The following is a 16,310-nucleotide window of genomic DNA, read 5'->3' on the forward strand; positions in this document are numbered from 1 at the left end:
CTGCCAATCGCTAGCAACCTTGGGTCCAGAGAGATGTGAGGTACGCCCTTTAAACTGTCATGGAGGGAGTAGCTCAAAACTATGACACTTAGGCCCTGTTTGGTTCATAAGTTCTAGGACTTTTTTTAGTCCCAACTTATAAGTCCCAAGTTCCTAAAAGGTCTCTACCTGTTTGGTTCCTGGGACTTAACATTGACTAAAAGACCATATTACAACTATAAGTCCCTATAAGTCCCTCCTTAAGAGTCTTATTTCATAAGTCCCAAATGCCCACTTTAAGTCCCTATAAGTCCCCCTTGTTTGGTTTAGATGGGACTTATAGGGACTTTTTTTAAGTCCCTGGAAACAAACACCCTCTTATTACGGATTGGTGGTTAAGGACAAAACAATGACACACTAGTAAGCTTTACCTTGCGATATACTTACATATAGCTCGATCTTTGAGTGTAAAAATGCACTAAAGTCCTAGATTTATGTTCCCATGAGTAGTTTGGCCAATGACACAAACTTCCGAGCATCAAACAACAGAGGTTTTTGTTGCCCTAAAAAAACAGAGGTTTCTGTTGGAAATATGCCCTAGAGCCAATAATAAAAGGATTATTATTATATTTCCTTGTTCATGATAATTATCTTTTATTCAAGCTATAATTGTGTTATCCGGAAATCGTAATACATGTGTGAATACATAGACACCAACATGTCCCTAGTAAGCCTCTAGTTGACTAGCTCGTTGATCAACAGATAGTCATGGTTTCCTGACTATGGACATTGGGTGTCATTGACAACGAGATCACATCATTAGGAGAATGATGTGATGGACAAGACCCAATCCTAAACATAGCACAAGATCGTATAGTTCGTTTGCTAGAGTTTTTCCAATGTCAAGTATCTTTTCCTTAGACCATGAGATCGTGTAACTCCCGGATATCGTAGGAGTGCTTTGGGTGTGCCAAACGTCACAACGTAACTGGGTGACTATAAAGGTACATTACAGGTATCTCCGAAAGTGTCTGTATGGTTGGCACGAATCGAGACTGGGACTTGTCACTCCGTATGACGGAGAGGTATCTCTGGGCCCACTCGGTAATGCATCATCATAATGAGCTCAAAGTGACCAAGTGTCTGGTCACGGGATCATGCATTACGGTACGAGTAAAGTGACTTGCCGGTAATGAGATTGAATGAGGTATTGGGATACCGATGATCGAATCTCGGGCAAGTAACGTACCGATTGACAAAGGGAATTGTATACGGGGTTGCTTGAATCCTCGACATCGTGGTTCATCCGATGAGATCATCGAGGAGCATGTGGGAGCCAACATGGGTATCCAGATCCCGTTGTTGGTTATTGACCGGAGAGCCGTCTCGGTCATGTCTACATGTCTCCCGAACCCGTAGGGTCTACACACTTAAGGTTCAGTGATGCTAGGGTTGTAGAGATATGAATATGCAGTGAACCGAAAGTTGTTCGGAGTCCCGGATGAGATCCCGGACGTCACGAGGAGTTCCGGAATGGTCCGGAGGTGAAGAATTATATATAGGAAGTGCAGTTTCGGCCATCGGGAGAGTTTCGGGGGTCACCGGTATTGTGTCGGGACCATCGGATGGGTCCCGGGGGTCCACCGGGTGGGGCCACCCATCCCGAAGGGCCCCATGGGCTGAAGTGGGGAGGGGAACCAGCACATAGTGGGCTGGTGCGCCCCCCTTGGCCCACCCCCTGCGCCTAGGGTTGGAAACCCTAGGGTGGGGGGCGCCCCACTTGCCTTGGGGGCCACTCCACCCTTGGCCGCCGCCCTCCTAGGAGATCCCATCTCCTAGGGCCGGCGCCCCCCCTTGGGGATCCTATATAAAGGGGGGGAGGGAGGGACAGCCGCACCCTTGACTCTTGGCGCCTCCCTCTCCCCTGCTACACCTCTCCCTCTCGCAAAAGAACGGCGAAGCCCTGCTGCAGTGACTGCTGCATCCACCACCACGCCGTCGTGCTGTTGGATCTTCATCAACCTCTCCTTCCCCCTTGTTTGATCAAGAAGGAGGAGACGTCACGCTGACCGTACGTGTGTTGAACGCGGAGGTGCCGTCCGTTCGGCGCTAGGATCTCCGGTGATTTGGATCACGTCGAGTATGACTCCCTCATCCCCGTTCTCTTGAAGGCTTCCGCTCGCGATCTACAAAGGTATGTAGATGCAATCCGATCACTCGTTGCTAGATGAACTCATAGATGGATTTTGGTGAAACCATAGGAATTTTTTTGTTTTCTGCAACATTCCCCAACAGTGGCATCATGAGCTAGGTCTATGCGTAGTTCTCTTTGCACGAGTAGAACACAATTTGTTGTGGGTGTAGATGTTGTCAACTTTCTTGCCGCTACTAGTCTTATTTTGCTTCAACGGTATTGTGGGATGAAGCGGCCCGCACCAACCTTACACGTACGCTTACGTGAGACTGGTTCCACCGACTAACATGCACTAGTTGCATAAGGTGGCTGGCGGGTGTCTGTCTCTCCCACTTTAGTTGGAGCGGATTCGATGAAAATGGTCCTTATGAAGGGTAAATAGAAGTTGACAAATCATGTTGTGGCTTTCACCTAGGTAAGAAAACGTTCTTGCTAGAACCCTATTGCAGCCACGTAAAACTTGCAACAACAATTAGAGGACGTCTAACTTGTTTTTGTAGCAAGTGTTCTGTGATGTGATATGGCCAAAGTTGTGATGAATGATGAATGGTATATATGTGATGTATGAGATCATGTTCTTGTAATAGGAATCGCGACTTTCATGTCGATGAGTATGACAACCGGCAGGAGCCATAGGAGTTGTCTTTATTTTTTGTATGACCTGCGTGTCATTGAGAAACGCCATGTAAATTACTTTACTTTATTGCTAAATGTGTTAGCCATAGTAGTAGAAGTAATAGTTGGCGAGCAACTTCATGGAGACACGATGATGGAGATCATGGCGTCATGCCGGTGACAAGATGATCATGGAGCCCCGAGATGAAGATCAAAGGAGCTATATGATATTGGCCATATCATGTCACTATTATTATTTGATTGCATGTGATGTTTATCATATTTTTACATCTTGTTTACTTAGAACGACGGTAGTAAATAAGATGATCCCTCATAATAATTTCAAGAAAGTGTTCCCCCTAACTGTGCACCGTTGCGACAAATCGTTGTTTCGAAGCACCACGTGATGATCGGGTGTGATAGATTCCAACGCTCACATACAACGGGTGTAAGACAGATTTACACATGCAAACACTTAGGTTGACTTGACGAGCCTAGCATGTACAAACATGGCCTCGGAACACAGAAGACCGAAAGGTCGAGCATGAGTTGTATAGAAGATACGATCAACATGAAGATGTTCACCGACGTTGACTAGTCCGTCTCACGTGATGGTCAGACACGGCCTAGTTAACTCGGATCATGTTATACTTAGATGACTGGAGGGATGTCTATCTGAGTGGGAGTTCATTGAATAATTTGATTAGATGAACTTAATTATCATGAACTTAGTCTAAAACCTTTACAACATGTCTTGTAGATCAAATGGCCAACGTTATCCTCAACTTCAATGCGTTCCTAGAGAAAACCAAGCTGAAAGACGATGGCAGCAACTATACGGACTGGGTCCGGAACCTGAGGATCATCCTCATAGCTGCCAAGAAAGATTATGTCCTACAAGCACCGCTAGGTGAAGCACCTGTTCTCCCTGCAGAACAAGACGTTATGAACGCTTGGCAGACACGTTCCGATGATTACTCCCTCGTTCAGTGCGACATGCTTTACATCTTAGAACCGGGGCTCCAAAAGCGTTTTAAGAGACACGGAGCATATGAGATGTTCGAAGAGCTGAAAATGGTTTTTCAAGCTCATGCCCGGGTCGAGAGATATGAAGTCTCCGACAAGTTCTTCAGCTGTAAGATGGAGGAAAACAGTTCTGTCAGTGAGCACATACTCACTATGTCTGGGTTACATAACCGCTTGACTCAGCTGGGACTTAATCTCCCGGATGACGCGGTCATTGACAGAATCCTTCAGTCGCTTCCACCGAGCTACAAGAGCTTTGTGATGAACTTCAATATGCAGGGGATGGAAAAGACCATTCCTGAAGTATTTGCTATGCTGAAATCAGCAGAGGTAGAAGTCAAAAAGGAACATCAAGTGTTGATGGTGAATAAAACTACTAAGTTCAAGAAAGGCAAGGGTAAGAAGAACTTCAAGAAGGACAGCAAGGGAGTTGCCGCGCCCGGTAAGCAAGCTACCAGGAAGAAGCCAAAGAATGGACCCAAGCCCGAGACTGAGTGTTTTTATTGCAAGGGAAGTGGTCACTGGAAGCGGAACTGCCCTAAATACTTAGCGGACAAGAAGGCCGGCATCATGAAAGGTATATGTTATATACACGTAATTGATGTGTACCTTACCAGTACTCGTAGTAGCTCCTGGGTATTTGATACCGGTGCAGTTGCTCACATTTGTAACTCAAAGCAGGAGCTGCGGAATAAGCGGAGACTGGCGAAGGACGAGGTGACGATGCGCGTCGGGAATGGTTCCAAGGTCGATGTGATCGCCGTCGGCACGCTACCTCTACATTTACATACGGGATTAGTTTTAAACCTCAATAATTGTTATTTAGTGCCAGCTTTGAGCATGAACATTGTATCAGGATCTCGTTTAATTCGAGATGGCTACTCATTTAAATCCGAGAATAATGGTTGTTCTATTTATATGAGAGATATGTTTTATGGTCATGCTCCAATGGTGAATGGTTTATTCTTAATGAATCTCGACCGTAATGCTACACATATTCATAGTGTGGATACCAAAAGATGTAAAGTTGATAATGATAGTCCCACATACTTGTGGCACTGCCGCCTTGGTCACATAGGTGTCAAACGCATGAAGAAGCTCCATGCAGATGGACTTTTAGAGTCTCTTTATTACGAATCATTTGACACGTGCGAACCATGCCTCATGGGTAAAATGACCAAGACTCTGTTCTCAGGAACTATGGAGCGAGCAACCAACTTATTGGAAATCATACATACTGATGTGTGCGGTCCAATGAGTGTTGACGCTCGCGGTGGCTATCGTTATGTTCTCACCCTCACTGATGACTTGAGTAGATATGGGTATATCTATTTAATGAAACACAAGTCTGAGACCTTTGAAAAGTTCAAGGAATTTCAGAGTGAGGTTGAGAATCAACGTGATGGGAAAATCAAGTTCTTGCGATCAGATCATGGGGGAGAATACTTGAGTCACGAATTTGGCACACACTTAAGAAAATGTGGAATAGTTTCACAACTCGCGCCGCCTGGAACACCTCAGCATAATTTTGTGTCCGAATGTCGTAATCGCACTCTATTAGATATGGTGCGATCTATGATGTCTCTTACCGATTTACCGCTATCATTTTGGGGCTATGATTTAGAGACTGCCGCATTCACTTTAAATAGGGCTCCGTCGAAATCCGTTGAGACGACACCGTATGAATTATGGTTTGGGAAGAAACCTAAGCTGTCGTTTCTAAAAGTTTGGGGATGCGATGCTTATGTCAAGAAACTTCAACCTGAAAAGCTCGAACCCAAGTCGGAAAAATGCGTCTTCATAGGATACCCTAAAGAAACTATTGGGTATACCTTCTACCTCAGATCCGAAGGCAAGATCTTTGTTGCCAAGAATGGATCCTTTCTAGAGAAAGAGTTTCTCTCGAAAGAAATAAGTGGGAGGAAAGTAGAACTTGATGAAGTATTACCTCTTGAACCAGAAAATGGCGCAACTCAAGAAAATGTTCCTGAGGTGCCTGCACCGACTAGAGAGGAAGTTAATGATGATGATCATGAAACTTCAGATCAAGTTGCTACTAAACTTCGTAGGTCCACAAGGACACGTTCTGCACCAGAGTGGTACGGCAACCCTATCTTGGAAATCATGTTGTTAGACAACGGTGAACCTTCGAACTATGAAGAAGCGATGGCGGGCCCGGATTCCGACAAATGGCTGGAAGCCATGAAATTCGAGATAGGATCCATGTATGAAAACGAAGTATGGACTTTGACTGACTTGCCCGATGATCGGCGAGCCATAGAAAATAAATGGATCTTTAAGAAGAAGACATACGCGGATGGTAATGTGACCATCTATAAAGCTAGGCTTGTCGCTAAGGGTTATCGACAAGTTCAAGGGGTTGACTACGATGAGACTTTCTCACCCGTAGCGAAGCTGAAGTCCGTTTGAATCATGTTAGCAATTATCGCATTCTATGATTATGAGATATGGCAAATGGACGTCAAAACGGCATTCCTTAATGGCTTCCTTAAGGAAGAATTGTATATGATGCAGCCGGAAGGTTTTGTCGATCCTAAGAATGCTGACAAGGTGTGCAAGCTCCAACGCTCGATTTATGGGCTGGTGCAAGCATCTCGGAGTTGGAACATTCGCTTTGATGAGATGATCAAAGCGTTTGGGTTTATGCAGACTTATGGAGAAGCCTGCGTTTACAAGAAAGTGAGTGGGAGCTCTGTAGCATTTCTCATATTATATGTAGATGACATACTTTTGATGGGAAATGATGTAGAACTTTTGGACAGTATTAAGGCCTACTTGAATAAGAGTTTTTCAATGAAGGACCTTGGAGAAGCTGCTTATATATTAGGCATCAAGATCTATATAGATAGATCAAGACGCCTCATAGGTCTTCACAAAGCACATACCTTGATAAGATATTGAAAAAGTTCAATATGGATCAGTCTAAGAAGGGGTTCTTGCCTGTGTTGCAAGGTGTGAAATTAAGCTCAGCTCAATGTCCGACCACGGCAGAAGATATAGAAGAGATGAGTGTCATCCCCTATGCCTCAGCCATAGGGTCTATTATGTATGCCATGCTGTGTAGCAGACTTGATGTAAACCTTGCCGTAAGTTTGGTAGGAAGGTACCAGAGTAATCCCGGCAAGGAACACTAGACAACAGTCAAGAATATCCTGAAGTACCTGAAAAGGACTAAGGATATGTTTCTCGTTTATGGAGGTGACGAAGAGCTCATCGTAAAGGGTTACGTCGACGCTAGCTTCGACACAGATCTGGATGACTCTAAGTCACAAACCGGATACGTGTATATTTTGAATGGTGGGGCAGTAAGCTGGTGCAGTTGCAAGCAGAGCGTCGTGGCGGGATCTACATGTGAAGCGGAGTACATGGCAGCCTCGAAGGCAGCGCATGAAGCAATTTGGGTGAAGGAGTTCATCACCGACCTAGGAGTCATACCTAATGCGTCGGGGCCGATCAAACTCTTCTATGACAACACTGGAGCTATTGCACTTGCCAAGGAGCCCAGGTTTCATAAGAAGACCAGGCACATCAAGCGTCGCTTCAACTCCATTCGTGGAATTGTTCAAGATGGAGATATAGATATTTGTAAAGTACATACGGATCTGAATGTAGCAGATCCATTGACTAAACCTCTCCCTAGAGCAAAACATGATCAGCACTAGAATTCCATGGGTGTTCGATTCATCACAATGTAACTAGATTATTGACTCTAATGCAAGTGGGAGACTGTTGGAAATATGCCCTAGAGGCAATAATAAAAGGATTATTATTATATTTCCTTGTTCATGATAATTGTCTTTTATTCATGCTATAATTGTGTTATCCGGAAATCGTAATACATGTGTGAATACATAGACACCAACATGTCCCTAGTAAGCCTCCAGTTGACTAGCTCGTTGATCAACAGATAGTCATGGTTTCCTGACTATGGACATTGGATGTCATTGATAACGAGATTACATCATTAGGAGAATGATGTGATGGACAAGACCCAATCCTAAACATAGCACAAGATCGTATAGTTCGTTTGCTAGAGTTTTTCCAATGTCAAGCATCTTTTCCTTAGACCATGAGATCGTGTAACTCCCGGATATCGTAGGAGTGCTTTGGGTGTGCCAAACGTCACAACGTAACTGGGTGACTATAAAGGTACATTACAGGTATCTCCGAAAGTGTCTGTATGGTTGGCACAAATCAAGACTGGGATTTGTCACTCCGTATGACGGAGAGGTATCTCTGGGCCCATTCGGTAATGCATCATCATAATGAGCTCAAAGTGACCAAGTGTCTGGTCACGGGATCATGCATTACGGTACGAGTAAAGTGACTTGCCGGTAACGAGATTGAACGAGGTATTGGGATACCGACGATCGAATCTCGGGCAAGTAACGTACCGATTGACAAAGGGAATTGTATACGGGGTTGCTTGAATCCTCGACATCGTGGTTCATCGGATGAGATCATCGAGGAGCATGTGGGAGCCAACATGGGTATCCAGATCCCGCTGTTGGTTATTGACCGGAGAGCCCTCTCGGTCATGTCTACATGTCTCCCGAACCCGTAGGGTCTACACACTTAAGGTTCGGTGACGCTAGGGTTGTAGAGATATGAATATGCAGTGAACCGAAAGTTGTTCGGAGTCCCGGATGAGATCCCGAACGTCACGAGGAGTTCTGTAATGGTCCGGAGGTGAAGAATTATATATAGGAAGTGCAGTTTCGGCCATCGGGAGAGTTTCGGGGGTCACCGGTATTGTACCGGGACCACAGGATGGGTCCCGGGGGTCCACCGGGTGGGGCCACCCATCCCGGAGGGCCCCATGGGCTGAAGTGGGGAGGGGAACCAGCCCATAGTGGGCTGGTGCGCCCCCCTTGGCCCACCCCTGCGCCTAGGGTTGAAAACCCTAGGGTGGGGGCGCCCCACTTGCCTTGGGGGCCACTCCACCCTTGGCCGCCGCCCCCCTAGGAGATCCCATCTCCTAGGGCCGGCGCCCCCCCTTGGGGAGCCTATATAAAGGGGGGAGGGAGGGGCAGCCGCACCCTTGACTCTTGGCGCCTCCCTCTCCCCTGCTACACCTTTCCCTCTCGCAGAAGAACGGCGAAGCCCTGCTGCGGTGACTGCTGCATCCACCACCACGCTGTCGTGCTGCTGGATCTTCATCAACCTCTCCTTCCCCCTTGCTGGATCAAGAAGGAGGAGACGTCACACTGACCGTACGTGTGTTGAACGCGGAGGTGCCGTCCGTTCGGCGCTAGGATCTCCGGTGATTTGGATCACGTCGAGTACGACTCCCTCATCCCCGTTCTCTTGAAGGCTTCCGCTCGCGATCTACAAAGGTATGTAGATGCAATACGATCACTCGTTGCTAGATGAACTCATAGATGGATCTTGGCGAAACCGTAGGAAAATTTTTGTTTTCTGCAACGTTCCCCAACAGTTTCATCTTTCAGCAAAACAAAATGCTCATTTAGAAATGCACATGCATTTTAGATATGATTTCATAATTTCCACAACGTCAAGCATCTAGTCCGTCAACTCCCGAACTAGGAAAACGTTCCTTCTCCCCCTTAAAGCTCGCATATTGAAGCATGAACTGACGTACACTAAAGTCTAAAGCAGAATGCAGTTCACCAGAACTAGAAACAGTGAAAGCCCTGAAGAACTATAAGTCCGCATTGAACCTTGCACCTTCATAGGTAGGAGATGGATTACAAATCCTAGACTACCAAATACAAGTAACCCAAATATATCTCTAACATCCCCTCCCCCCCCCTCCGGCAGTCGTAGCGGGAGCATCATGGACGGTGTCACGTCACAGACGCGTTGACTATACAGGAAGCCGACGAGGTTCTCAAGCGGATGATAGCCCTTTGTGCCGATGTCGAGGTAGCCGAGAGCGTAGCGTGGTGTAGCCGTGGTCGAGGTGGCCATGCGAAAGAATGTCGCGGTCGATGTCGAGTCGGGATAGCCACTGTCAAGGAAAACATCGCGGAGCCGCGGGTGCAAGGAGGCGCCGAGTAGCATGGGTGCAATGATGTCGAAGTAGGGGTGCGTCGGGAGGTAGACGGTGTTGATGAAGCATCGCGGCGAGTTTGCCAAACCCGAGAACACGTCGTGGACGAAGGCACGCGTCGGTGTTGCCAGCACCGGACATGCATAGACGGACGGCGACGAAGTTGACGAAGCACCGCTCCAGGCTTGCCAGGCCCGGGGACACCTCGAGGATGAAGTCACGCACCGATGTTGCTAGTACCGGCTATGCGTAGACGAGGGACCTGCACGAGCTGTACACCATGTCAGACAAGTCGGAGGGGGCTGTAGAGAAGAACTTGACAACGATTGCGGCGCCCATCGGCGCGGGGCCGATGTCACCAACGGTGGTCGGAGTAGACGAAGTGGTCGGGGTCAATGACGGCGACGCTGGCGACGGGCTGGCGCTGGACGAAGATGAAGGGGGTGGACGGGCGGCGGCGGCTACGACGGTAGCAGCGGCTACGGCCGAAGAAGAGCGGCGGCGGCGGCGGCTTGACGGCGGCTTGGTTAGGAGCGCGGCGGCGGTGCTTGAAGTAGGCGAGAAACCTGACAGCGTGACAGAGACCGGCGTGGACGGTGGCGGTCCCGCCCCAAGGAAGGCAGCGCGGTGCATACAACGAGAGTTCGACGCGCGGCGACGGCGATGGACCGCTGGCCGCGGTGCTACGGCCCGAAGGGGCGACGCAGCGGTAGCGAGCAGGTCGGGGCTACGGCAGGAAGACCTCGAGGCGGCGCAGCGGCGGAACGTGGGTCGGTGCAACCGCAGGGACGGCCTCGGGGCAGCGGCGGAGACCGCATATCGCGGCACTACGACCTAAAGGGGCTATGCAGTGGCGACACGCGGGTCGATGCAGCTGCAAAGAGAACCACGGGCGGTGGCGCTACGGCCCGACGGGGCGACGCATCGGCAGCCTGTTGCTCGATCGGTGGAGGTCGGGGGATGTTAGAGATATATTTGGGTTACTTGTATTTGATAGTCTAGGATTTGTAATTCGTCTCCTACCTTATCTCCAGGAGAAGCTTCGTGTCCTCCAAGTCTTGTGCTCAATATATACTCGCCCTCGAGACTCAATAATACATCCATTTATTCCGCCACAATCCGTCTCCTACCTTATCTCCAGGAGAAGCTTCGTGTCCTCCAAGTTTTATGCTCAATATATACTCGCCCTCGAGACTCAATAATACATCCATTTATTCCGCCACAATCGGTCTCCTACCTTATCTCCAGGAGAAGCTTCGTGTCCTCCAAGTCTTGTGCTCAATATATACTCGCACTCGAGACTCAATAATACATCCATTTATTCTGCCACAATCCGTCTCCTACCTTATCTCCAGGAGAAGCTTCGTGTCCTTCAAGTCTTGTGCTCAATATATACTCGCCCTCGAGACTCAGTAATACATCCATCTATTCCCCCACAATCCGTCTCTATCCCTTCTAACATTACTTTGCCTAGCCCCCGATAAAAAGCACTCCATGGTCAATTACAGAAACCGGTTGTATAGAGGTCGTGTCTATTAACTTCAGACACCTTTTGGTTCATATGATAGGACTATCATAAGAATAGGAAATTTGTAGGAAATGAGATGTCATGTATCTCAAATCCTATGAGTAGGAATAGGAAACGAGATGTCATTTGATTCACATCAAAAAAAATTCATTGAATCTAGGCTCATTCTTATTTTCCTATAAAATGTGGAGGATAGAAACCAATCCTATGTAGGAGTAGGAATCCATTCCTATGAACCAAAGAGCTCTAAAGGAAACAATCCTATAAGAATCATATCCTCTAGAATACCTATGAAATTCCTTCGAAGCAAATTTCCTCATTGTAGAAAAACTATTCTCCTTCCTGAGACCGTGGCCCCCCTAACAGTGCAGGATATACCACAATATATTCTCCTCAAATAGTTACTCCACACAAAAGAAAGTTAGGTTTACACGTCCACATTCCACACACTACTGCTGCACTGCATGCATGCGTAGCTGGGTCGCCAGATATTAAAATCTAGCTTCCTCGAAACAGCGATCGAGAGAGGAATGACAGCTGCTTCCTCGCCTCGGTACTGTTGGCTGAGTTATGGCTATTCCTATACGGGAAGTCGAAACAAAAGGTCTCCCCTCCCCCTCCAGCTTCCGCAGTGCTACTTCTCAGCATATATATGCGGATCGACATTGCAGGTAGTAGTACTCGGCAAGTAGTAGTTCGCTTTGAACGGATCAAAGGAGCTTTGCTGGCGATGGAGGGATCAAGCAACTCCAGCAAGAGGAAAGGAGATGGCGAGCAGGAGGGAAGAAAGAGCGGTGTCAAGCGGCAGGACGTGACCATGGCGATGGATGTATTTGACTGCGCCGTCTGCGGCAAACCCCTGCGGCCTCCCATTTTCCAGGTATTTAAATCCACTTCATTCGCTGGTTTGCTGTGCACATCGTGAATTCACCATCAGATGAACCAACAAATTTCAGTGTTCTAAGGGGAATCCTATCTGCTCGCCTTGCCACGACAAGCTCCCTGAAACGGACCGTGCCACCACCCAGCGCCTCCACTTCATGGAGCGGATTGTCGACAACGCCCTCGTTCCCTGCAAGCATGGATGCAACAGGAAGATCGCCTACTACAGACATGACACACATGAGAGGGAGTGCCCGGTCGCGGGCTGGACCCTAAACTTTCACTCTTCGATGGACACTATCATGCCTCGAAGCTGGAAATCAAACCAGACGAGGTACCAAGGGAGTGCTTGTGTATCGTGCCTACTGATGGAGAAACTGATGAAGTGCTTGAGGTTGGCATCGAGATATGCATGGTGTACTATGACAACGATGAGCTGAAGGAAGAGGAGGACGATGACCAAGAGTGGAACCATGACAACGACGATGATGATTGACACATCATCTCAATGTCTACGGGAAGATGGATGCACAAGGTTTCGGTTGCAGGATGTGTGTTGAGTTATGTACGCAATTAATGATCTTCTACTGTTTACTAAAGTTGCTTCTGCCGTTTGATTAAGTGGTTTATGCTTTACAGTGGCAGTGCAGAGTCCAACTATAAGCAAACTGGACAGACACATTACGTTGCCAAGCTCCCGATGAATTGATGATTGATCTCACTGAAACCACCACAGAACTCAAAATCCCAGATTCTAGTAGTAGTATAAATGACATAATCCACTATTTAGAACTTTTATAACGGTTGTAGTACCAGGACTAGGGGTGAAAACAGTCTACGAAAACTAAAATGGTAGAGCTAGCTGCTAATTGATTGACACGTACGGGTACAACACAATGCAACTTGGCAAACTTCATCGTTTGCCTAGTGCCAGCGAAAAGGGACTCGGTGAAAGGAAGAAACTCAGCAATATCGAATATTCACTGAGTTCCATTGGAGTAGGCTTCTCGGGTGCCTCGCCGGCATTGCATTGAACTGGTGCTGCCTATCGTCTCGTCCGGTCGCGTCGCTTTCACCGGCATCAGTGTCATGGAGTCGTATCTACTTTGTAGCAGCCTGATCGGCATAAATGCGTGGCAACCATTTTGCGCGGAGAGGATTTACATGCAACCAAATGGGGGGGGGGGGGGGGGAGTTCTCTTAGGAATAAAACACTGAAATATACTTTTTTGAAAACTATAATTTTCAAATGTTTAAAATAATCACTTTCGCAAAATGATTTAACTTGTTAAAAAACTAATTTAAATTAACTGATTGAACTTGTTTAAAAAATAATTCACTCATTTCCAAAAATCAGTTTCCAAATAATACTGTCACACACAGAAATATATTGCGTGAAATACGTGGATAGAAACATCTATATTCACAATTGTTTTCTGAAATGAGGAAACTAGTTTCTTGAAATAACAGACATCAGTTTTCTCAAAAGCCTTAAAATCAGTTTCACTAATTTTTTAATAAATGTAACAAGCATCTTCACAAAAATCATATTTCAATTGCAATTATATTTCATAATTACTTATTTTGTCTATCGTTACTAATTATGTTCATAATAAGAAGCACTTTCTTGACAACTAGCGCCATACCCAACTATAGATTCATCAAAATTCGGATATTATCCCAAGCTTACCGGAGGCTGGAGTCTGAGGAAAAGTAAACATATCCATGGACGTAGCATATTTACCTTAAATATTGCTGTTCTGAGGGGCTCAGAGCAGACGGAACAGTCGAGGATCTCCAACCAGATCGTGACATTCCCTCTGGTTGAGCTTCGTCCCTTGTTGGAGCTACTACCATCCTTTGCCGCCAAAACTCAAAGTTAATACCACTTAGGGCCCGTTCGGGGATCCACCAGCTCCTCAAAATACACGGAGCTAGGGAGTACCGTTTCGGCCGCTCTGAATTTTCTAGCGGCAGCTCCGTCCGCTCCGGGAGCGGGGGCGCGGAGCGGAGGGCCTCCGAACAGCCCCTTAGTTTGCTTATTACTAGCAATAAAAACAATTCCGAGATGACTTCTATGGGTGGGGAAACAAAGCTGGAGGGCTCTACTTTTAGAGCCACTCGCAGAAAAGGGTCATATAGTGTTCGTTCTGATTTTTTTAGAACGAAGGCTCGAGAGAGAGCCCGACTTTGAATTAACAAAGCCATCAACCAGTCAAGAGTTACAACGGACATCACCTTACAAAAGGAAAACAGAAAAAGACGGCAGATACATGGTGCTACTAGACAACTTACAAACCTCAACAACACCAAGCACTACAACAAAATGGCCAACAAAGCTTCGCTTGATGTCGATGAAGTCCCCAGCCGCAGAATGAGCACCATAGGTGGAGCGGAAGCACTAACAAGATGAGACCCATCATAGGCAGGGAGCATGCCCTCATCTGCACCAGGAGTGGTGAGCTGCAACAAACTACCCGAAACCATCTCCGAAGGGGACCCCTGCCCCTCGTCCTGGCTCGAAGGACACCGTACCATCGGAAGATGGGGAAGCTCACCCTAGAGCCAGAGAAGATGGCAGCCACGAACAACCTTGAGAGATACGCAGCCCCGCCCCCAGCTGAGACGAGCTCGCCTTGGAAGATCCTCGCCCACACGCATAGAGCCACACACGAAGGGATGAAGCTATCAAGATCGAAGGAGCTGAGGAAGGAAGCGCAGAACGATAAAATCGGACCACGCGACCGTCGATCCCCCTATCCCCAAATCAGAACGATGAGCTGAAGGAAGAGGAGGACGATGACCAAGAGTGGAACCATGACAACGACGATGATGATTGACACATCATCTCAATGTCTACGGGAAGATGGATATACAAGGTTTCGGTTGCAGGATGTGTGTTGAGTTATGTACGCAATTAATGATCTTCTACTGTTTACTAAAGTTGCTTCTGCCGTTTGATTAAGTAGTTTATGCTTTACAGTGGCAGTGCAGAGTCCAACTATAAGCAAACTGGACGGACACATTACGTTGCCAAGCTCCCGATGAATTGATGATTGATCTCACTGAAACCACCACAGAACTCAAAACCCCAGATTCTAGTAGTAGTGTAAATGACATAATCCACTATTTAGAAATTTTATAACGGTTGTAGTACCAGGACTAGAGGTGAAAACAGTCTACGAAAACTAAAAGGGTAGAGCTAGCTGCTAATTGATTGACACGTACGGGTACAACACAATGCAACTTGGCAAACTTCATCGTTTGCCTAGTGCCAGCGAAAAGGGACTCGGTGAAAGGAAGAAACTCAGCAATATCGAATATTCACTGAGTTCCATTGGAGTAGGCTTCTCGGGTGCCTCGCCGGCATTGCATTGAACTGGTGCTGCCTATCGTCTCGTCCGGTCGCGTCGCTTTCACCGACATCAGTGTCATGGAGTCGTATCTACTTTGTAGCAGCCTGATCGGCATAAATGCGTGGCAACCATTTTGCACCGAGAGGATTTACATGCAACCAAATGTGGGGGGGGGGGGGGGGGGGGGGGGGGGAGTTCTCTTAGGAATAAAACACTGAAATATACTTTTTTGAAAACTATAATTTTCAAATGTTTAAAATAATCACTTTCGCAAAATGATTTAACTTGTTAAAAAACTAATTTAAATTAACTGATTGAACTTGTTTAAAAAATAATTCACTCATTTCCAAAAATCAGTTTCCAAATAATACTGTCACACACAGAAATATATTGCGTGAAATACGTGGATAGAAACATCTATATTCACAATTGTTTTCTGAAATGAGGAAACTAGTTTCTTGAAATAACAGACATCAGTTTTCTCAAAAGCCTTAAAATCAGTTTCACTAATTTTTTAATAAATGTAACAAGCATCTTCACAAAAATCATATTTCAATTGCAATTATATTTCATAATTATTTATTTTGTCTATCGTTACTAATTATGTTCATAATAAGAAGCACTTTCTTGACAACTAGCGCCATACCCAACTATAGATTCATCAAAATTCGGATATTATCCCAAGCTTACCGGAGG

The sequence above is a fragment of the Triticum aestivum genome, chromosome 3A, assembly GCF_018294505.1.
Source record: "Triticum aestivum cultivar Chinese Spring chromosome 3A, IWGSC CS RefSeq v2.1, whole genome shotgun sequence".
In the NCBI taxonomy this organism is placed as follows: Eukaryota; Viridiplantae; Streptophyta; class Magnoliopsida; order Poales; family Poaceae; genus Triticum; species Triticum aestivum.